Genomic DNA, 8,101 nt, shown 5'->3' with positions numbered 1-8,101 from the left:
AAATCTTGCCCCAATTCTTAACATCTTATAGCTATGTGATTAATGTTGTCAAAACGATTTTTTATTCGTGAACGGCTCCTGGTCGGCTCGCCAAACCAAACAGGCCAACCACCAAACGCCGAACACGAACACACTTTTTAAGCTCGAAATATCTGGTGTTCAGCTCGTTTACACCCCTAAATGTTAGGTGTTATGTATGAGAATGCCTAAGAATTACATGTTATGTATGTAAATTTCTCTTTATTTTATATGTATGTAAATTTCTCTTAATTTTATTCAAATTAGAAAAAAATATATGTGATTGTTAATTGATTTAATTGATAAAATTCTAAAAAGTAGCCAAATATTCATATTTGAAATACAATCCGTATAAAATTTGCATTTTAAGAATTATTTTGATGTATTTATCCATTTAATATCTAAATTATTAGATTCACTTATATAATGCTTTAATAGCTCAATCACATCAAAATATATGGAAGAAAATGTAGATTTCAAATATTAATAATAAATATTAATGATATTTTTTATGTAATTTAATTAAATATTGAGTGTTATATAAGTAGTTATATAAGTAACTATGAAGATTAAAAAAAAAAAGTAAATATGAAGAGTTAAAAATTAGATATATAAATATATATATAAATTGTATGACATTTATATAAATCCTCCCTCTTTTTTAATTTTAAAAATTTAAATGCTGAAATTTTAAATAAATTAATAAAAATCCTCTCAATTTAAAAGTGTAGGAAATTTGGAGGTCAAAGAAATTTTAAAATACCACGGGGTTTAGCTCAGTCAAAGTAATTCACTATGTAACACTGGAAAAGAAAAATACCATGGGGTCTAGCTTAGTAAAAGTGATCCACTATGTAATTGTAAGTATGCAGGTCCACTCTTCTCCTGAATTATATAAGATAGAATTATAAAACTGATAATTATAGATGTATAATAGTAGTTCAGCTATAATAATTGTATTGGACTACAACAAATGTAGTTCTTAGTTGTAATAATAATAGTTTGTCTTGGTGACTTTAGTTGGAAGTTGTAACATCAATAGTTCGTCACAAAGGCCATGCTTGGTTGTTGCACATGCATTGGTTCGCAACAAATATCGTTGTTGAAATCTGCAAAATCTTAAGTTGGTCATAAAGGCTGCAATCGGTGATTGCAGTAATATCAGTTGGTTGCAGAAGCTGTGGATGAAAGTTGTAACGGTAGTAGTTGGTTACATAAATCATAGTTAGTGATTGTAATATCGTGTGTTGGTCATACATACCGTAGTTGGTGACTGTAATAGTGTTAGTTGGTCACAGAGGATGTAGTTGGTCATTACATTAGCATTAGTTGGCCACTGAAACCGTATTTGGAGATTGTAATAATAGTTGGTCATATAGGTCATAGTTGGGGGCTGCAATAACGTTATTTGGCCACGAAACCCGTAGTTGGAAGCTGTAGTAATAATTGCTCATATAGATCGTAGTTGCGGGCTACAATAGAGTCAGTTAGCCACCAAGCTTGTAGTTGGGAGTTGTAGTAATAGTTAGGGGAGCAAACGAGTCGAGCTTGAGCGAGTCAACAACTTGTTATGAGTCGTTAGTTTGTATATCATCGTGTAATTCTCCTTTTCTATTAAATCTCTTTTTCTAGTACATGAGGAAGAGCAGCACAACGCAATAGTTGGGTTCTACACCGTTATAGTTGTGTTTTGAATCGATCGTGGTCAGACCAGCATCGCCTCTGGTATCCGCTGCATTAACATTCATTCCTGTGGCACGGGGCTGTAGCTGGCTGGTACAAATATTCCTGTGACATAGACCATTGATGAGGCTGCCCCATACGTGTTCATTCCTTAAACTTGAGGTCCAGACAAACGAATTTTACGATCAAAGTTGTCGTGCTCAGCGACACGTGCACAATTTATCTTATTGAGCTCGTTTGAGACACGTTCGCAGCCCCTACGGAGGTCCCAAAACAGTAACTGCTAGTATTTGATCCTCTACAGGTCCAACGAGGTTCAAAACCCCCTTAGCGAGCTTTTTAGGAGGCCTAAGTTTTATGGGATCCGGTGTGACCACGCTTGATTCAAGTGTGGCCATGCCTAACCTATGACGTGACCATGCCTAAACTGGGTATAGCCATGCCAAGACCTCCAAAAAGAGCCCAAATGAGCTACAGTCGGCATGACCATGCCTGAAGGTAGTGTGACCGCTTTGGCAAAAAAAAAAACATACTGCGTAGTTACGTCGCAATATGGGTGTGACTATAAACAAATCTGAAGAGGGGCCCAGGTCCTTTGGGCAGCATGACCACGCCTGAGGGTGATGTAGCCACGCCGCTAAACAGAGTGCCCGACATAATTACATCGGGCGTACCCACGTCAGACCCAAATCTGCGACACCTTGAATAGTAGTGTGTGACCATGCCACCGTGACCTGTTTCACGAATTCGGACCTCCGGACCTTGGTTTCCCGCTGATATGGTGGCCAAGACTATTGGTCCTCCTCCTTTTGCCTTGTTATCCACCCTAAAATGGCATAGAAAGCATTTTGAGACCATTCTAAATGGGGAAGGTGGTTTAAATCCTTTAAGTGGACCCTTTGAGGAAGTTTAACCAGGAGAGAAGGCTCATTTGAGCTGATCGGTAGCCATTTGGTGAAGAGAAAAGTTACGAGCAAGAGGAGGATTCAAGGAGCTTCCAAGGGGATTTTTGGTGAGGTTTCTTCTTCTTCCTTCAAGAGAAGTTCAGGGGAGCCATTTTCATCCCTTTTCTCCATATTTTCTTCCTTTTCTCCGGTCATCTCTTTCGTTTCCGGTAGCACCTTGACGAGACAATGAGGAAAGCTTCCTCTCTCACTTCTTTGGGGAAGGCTAACTCCAGATACTTCTCATTTTCTCCGATGAGGAGAGCTTCTTCATCACTTGGGAGAAGAAGTATGTTCTTCTTTTTCATCTCCAATGACATTCCAACAAGGCGACGCCAAAAGTTTCCTCACATCTTTGGGGAAAGTTTCCCCTCCAACGAATCTGAGTGTTCCCTTCTCTAGAGCCTTCGCACCAAAATCTTATGAAATATGAGGTTTGGTGAGACCTCGCTATTTGCTCTGGTGGTTTCACTTGGATTGACAAGTGAAATCTAAGGATCAAGTGGACGATGATGCCCATTTAGATATGGATTACCGCTAGTTATTATTACAGTAACATAATGCAATTCACTGATAAAAAAGCTTGTGATTTCTGCAAGACCTTGGGAGTCAATCTCAAGTTCGCCTCTGTGCATCATCATTGAATTAACGGGCAGGCAGAAGCCGACAACAAAGTCATCCTAAACCTCCTGAGGAAGAAAGTAGAAGGAGCAAGGGCCAAATGAGCAGATCAGATCCCCTCAGTATGAGCAATTTGAACAACGTCATCTTCATCCACAAGTCAAACCTTGTTCATGCTTTCTTATGGGATGGAAATTTGTTGTTGGTGAATGCAACAGCTATAGTAAGAGGGTGCTCGCCACTTCGGTCTTCAACGAAGAGAACTTGGAGGAATGGAGTGAAACATACAACAAAGGAATAATGCTTGCTTAGAACCTAACAGAGGAGAACTGAACCAACTAGCTCTATGGCAAGAAAAAATCAAGTAGAGGACAGTCGGCTACTTCAATAAGAACATTCACAAAGTAACGTTCACTCTCGGAGACCTAGTATTGAAAAAAGCTGACCCGTGAGAAGAGGGCAAGCAGTGAGAAAGTTGCATCAAAACTGGAATGGTTCCTACATCATCGACCATAAAGCTGGACCTTAAGCAAACAAAATAAAGACCTTCACGGGAAACGCGGTTCCTCGAACTTGGAACGACGATGATTTGAAGAGATTTTTTCCTTAAAAATTTTACGAACATGAAACTATTATATAGCTCATGTGCTTTTTTATTCTTATAAACGAATTGAATTACTTCCCATTTCTCTTACTTCATCATTTTCTCTGCAAGATGTCTTACACCATGGATAAAAAATGATCTTGAAATTCTCAAATGTGTTGTGGACACTGATCAAACAACGAATAAAAGAGGATAAATCTCTAGTGTTTTACGCTCGGGCAACTGGTTCCACACAAAACACCCGATAATGATAAGCTCTGTGAGAGGTGTGAAAATGATTGTCAGTGACATACAAGAATTTCGGTACCCAGCAGCGATAAGCTCCGATAGAGGTGTGAAAACGATCGTCCACTGCACTGACAGAAACAAACATCCGACAAAGATAAGCTCCACGAGGGGGAGTGAAAACGATCAACACTCGATAGTGAAAAGTTCCATGAGGGGTGAGAAAACGATCGTTAGTGGCATACAAGACGTTTTGGTACCCGACAACGACAAGCTCCACGATGGGTGGGAAAATGATCATCCACTGCACTAGCAAAAACAAACACCCAACAACGACAAGCTACGTGAGGGGGTGTGAAAAAGATCAACACTCGGTGGTGACAAGCTCCACAATGGGTGAGAAAATGATCGTCAGTGACATACAAGATGTTTCAGTACCTGACAATGACAAATTCCATGAGGGGTGTGAAAATAATCGTCCACTGCACAGGCAAAAAAAAAAGTCCAACAACGACAAACTCCATGAGGGGTGTGAAAATGATCAACACCCGACATGTACAAGCTCCGTAAGAGGTGAGAAAACAATCGTCAGTGGCGTACAAGAGGTTTCGGTACCTGACAATTACAAGCTCCGCAAGGGGTGCAAAAACGATTGTCCTCATCTCTTATGAAACACAAACACCCTACAACAATAAACTCCATGAGAGATGTCACAACGAACTGGGACTAACACACACATATAGATATATATACATATATTGTCATACTCTATCCGACAATTTATAATAGGTGGCATATTATTTATAAACTCAATCAATCATTAGATAAAAGAAATAAAGCTCGGGAAACAAAGCCTTCGACTTCAATATTTCCTTATACTATAAAGTTTGTTTGCAAAACCTAAATTAAAATTTTCCTTACAACACACGTGAACAACAAAGCAAAAAAAAACAAAAAGAGACATTGGCTTAGCCCTGAAGATTTCAAGATTTCCCAAAACCCTCCATAATTTCCTCTGCTCCCTCAACACGAACTGACTGTTCGTTCAATTGGTCCTCCTCATCCTCAAGATCTAAAAGAAGCGTACCAAACTCATCCATCTCCCGCCATTTATGACAACTAATTTATGCTTCACGAACCTTTCCAAGGCCAAGGAAGTGCCGGCCATAATTTTATGGGAGAGACCCTTGACGTGCTTTTCCTGAGTAATCATCGAGGACATCTTTTCTTTCAACTCATTGTTTTCATTTAGAATATTCGCCACTTGGGCCTTATGCTCCCGTGCCTCGAGCTTCCTCTCCTCCACAAATAGTTTCAATCTCTCTTCAGCTATGGAAGATCTTCGTTTTAACTTTTGAACCCACGGGCTAGACCTCTCAACTTGTTTCTCAACTTTGTCTAAGAGATACCCCTGAAAATGGGATGCTCTCCATGCGAGGGCATGATAATGATCAACCGCCTGAGTCATGTTCCTCCTGTCTATTGATGTCAATGTCTTCTTGAAGGCTGGGGGACCAAAACATCTCCACCAAGGTCGAAACATAGTCCCCATTCAGAGGGGTGTTGGGGAACCTCTCCATCTTTCAATCAATAAGCACAAAGTGACTGTTTGCTCAAACTCCAACTCCCTCGATCTTATGTGAAGGCCAACTCCAGCAAAATTTCCCTCCCTTTTGGGGGAGGAGATAGCTCTGACGCCATAGGGGGAGCATTTTTTTATTTAAGGGGAGTATCCTCATTGCTCTTGCAACGACCCCCAGTTCTCACTTTGACTCGGTCTCAATCAAGATAGGATGAGGACAACAACTCACCTTCGATGGCTCGTGCAAACCTAAGAATGACGTCCCACTAGGAGTTATGGTAGGAACTCCTCCAATACATGACAAAGCGACAAAACTCTTGAATCAAGAGCAATGAGGGTTCAAAAAACATCTCCCTCACTCCTTCAAAAGAATCTTGATGGAAACGACATTAATACTATACATCCACGCATAAAAGTAATAACATGCGTGAAGAAAATTTACCCACTTTCGTCATCTTTTTTGGTGGACTCGGGTGGGTCGGGCTAAACCCTACCAATGCCAGACGGGAGAGAACGTCTTTTTCTCCCCAGCTTCTTTGATGTTGCTCGCTCCTCAGCAATCATCTCCTGAGCCACCTTTTGATTGTTCGACATTTATACATTTTTGTATTTCTGTATGGGTTAAAAAGATTCTCTTGGTCTTACATGCAACACAACTTTTAAGAACCAAGATGGAAACTAAGTATGTATACGAAAAAATACGACATCACGCATCTCAGAGCAATCCAACAGTTAGTGCAGAAGATGATCGTCGAAAAATCTGAACGACCAACCAAACCGTATAATACAGATATCAGGAAGCATGACGATCGATGAGAGAAAGGCGATCAACATGCATATCCATCGATAAACCAAATGTCTAGCCACCCGATCAACCAATGATCCAAAGGGTCTGGTAAGAGGGCATATGTGGTCGACCAGGCGCCAGCTCAAGACGATTGTCTGCGAATTATCAATCAAGGGCCTACGCAAAACCCGAGGGGATCAGTTGGTCGAAACACACAATCGTCATATTAAAAATCACGAATAATTCTTGTAAATATTATATTGAATTTTCCTCAAGATTTATTAAGTTGCCCCTCGTAAAGCCTAATGATTAGAGGGTAAATATGCAATTGTAATATTCAGACCATCTATGTCTATAAATAGGGGTCATTTTCATAATAAAGGGGTTACACACTCTTTAGTGTCATTTACTGTTTCTTCTTCCTCTCCCTTATACGCTCTATTTCTTGAGTGTGTTTCCTGGACACTTTTGAATTCAACAGAAAAAAGTATATATGTAAATGCTCCTTATTTTGAATATAAGTTATTAGGTATTTAAGAAAAGGACAACATGTAATTCCTTCTTTGAAAATTCATTCTTAAAAATATCACCATTTATCTACAAGCAAAAGATCAAGAGGCAGATTCTCTTTCTTGGAAATTCAGCTTATAACTTTATGTAGTAGTTCAAATATTATCATATTTAGCATTTCAATAACCTAACCCTAAAACCTATTTTTGGATTTGTTTTGTTTATAACTTAATTATCACCCAAATTAATCCTTAATTACAGTTAATAAATAGATAACGAAAATTATTTCAAGCCTTATTATAAGAATCAACAAAATATTAACAATTGTCTCAATTACAAACATCAACAAAATATTAATAAATGTAGGTATGCATTAATTAACCTTGATTAACATAACTAACATCTCTTTAGTCTTAAGTTGTCTAAGTAATTGAAACAATTAGTCTTGTGTCCAAAAAAAAATGTCACTTTATAGAGGATATAAGTTGCCAAAAGTGTCTTAAAATGCGATTAGAAAAGCGTTTTTATAAAATAACATTTATAGGAAAAAAAAGATTACGTGTTTTATCTAGATGTATTCGGACTTCATGTACATATTGTACAAATTATTGTGCGCGAACGATTTTATTGTACATAAAATTCGAATGCATCAGAACAAATCACATAATATTCTCCTCGTTCATAGGGTCATCCACATACATACCACATAATTCCTCTGTTTTTATATATCTAACATTTAATCTTTTATGGTTACATGAAAATGTCACTATTACTATGTTTTGTAACATGAAATACACACTTTCATATATATGTTGGGGTGGGTCACCAAAATGTTACAAGTATAAATATTGAACATTACGTGTTAGATGTGCAAATACGTAGGAATCATGTCGAGTATATGTAAATTTTTCCGTATTCCTTTAATTAGTTATCTATTTACAATAGTACTTGTAAGTAGGTGTTTCACATTATATCAGTAATACTTTCATTATTTTTTTAACGGATGTATATGCAAACCACCCAATTCTTATGTATTTACAAATCGAGCACCTAAATTTTGCTTTTTTTACATTTATATCACCTACATTTTAACTTCAAAAAAGTGAAATAATACCTTGTTATGCATA

Source organism: Phalaenopsis equestris, unplaced genomic scaffold (genome assembly GCF_001263595.1).
Source record: "Phalaenopsis equestris unplaced genomic scaffold, ASM126359v1 Scaffold000002, whole genome shotgun sequence".
Lineage (NCBI taxonomy): Eukaryota > Viridiplantae > Streptophyta > Magnoliopsida > Asparagales > Orchidaceae > Phalaenopsis > Phalaenopsis equestris.
This window is presented reverse-complemented; position numbering follows the sequence as displayed.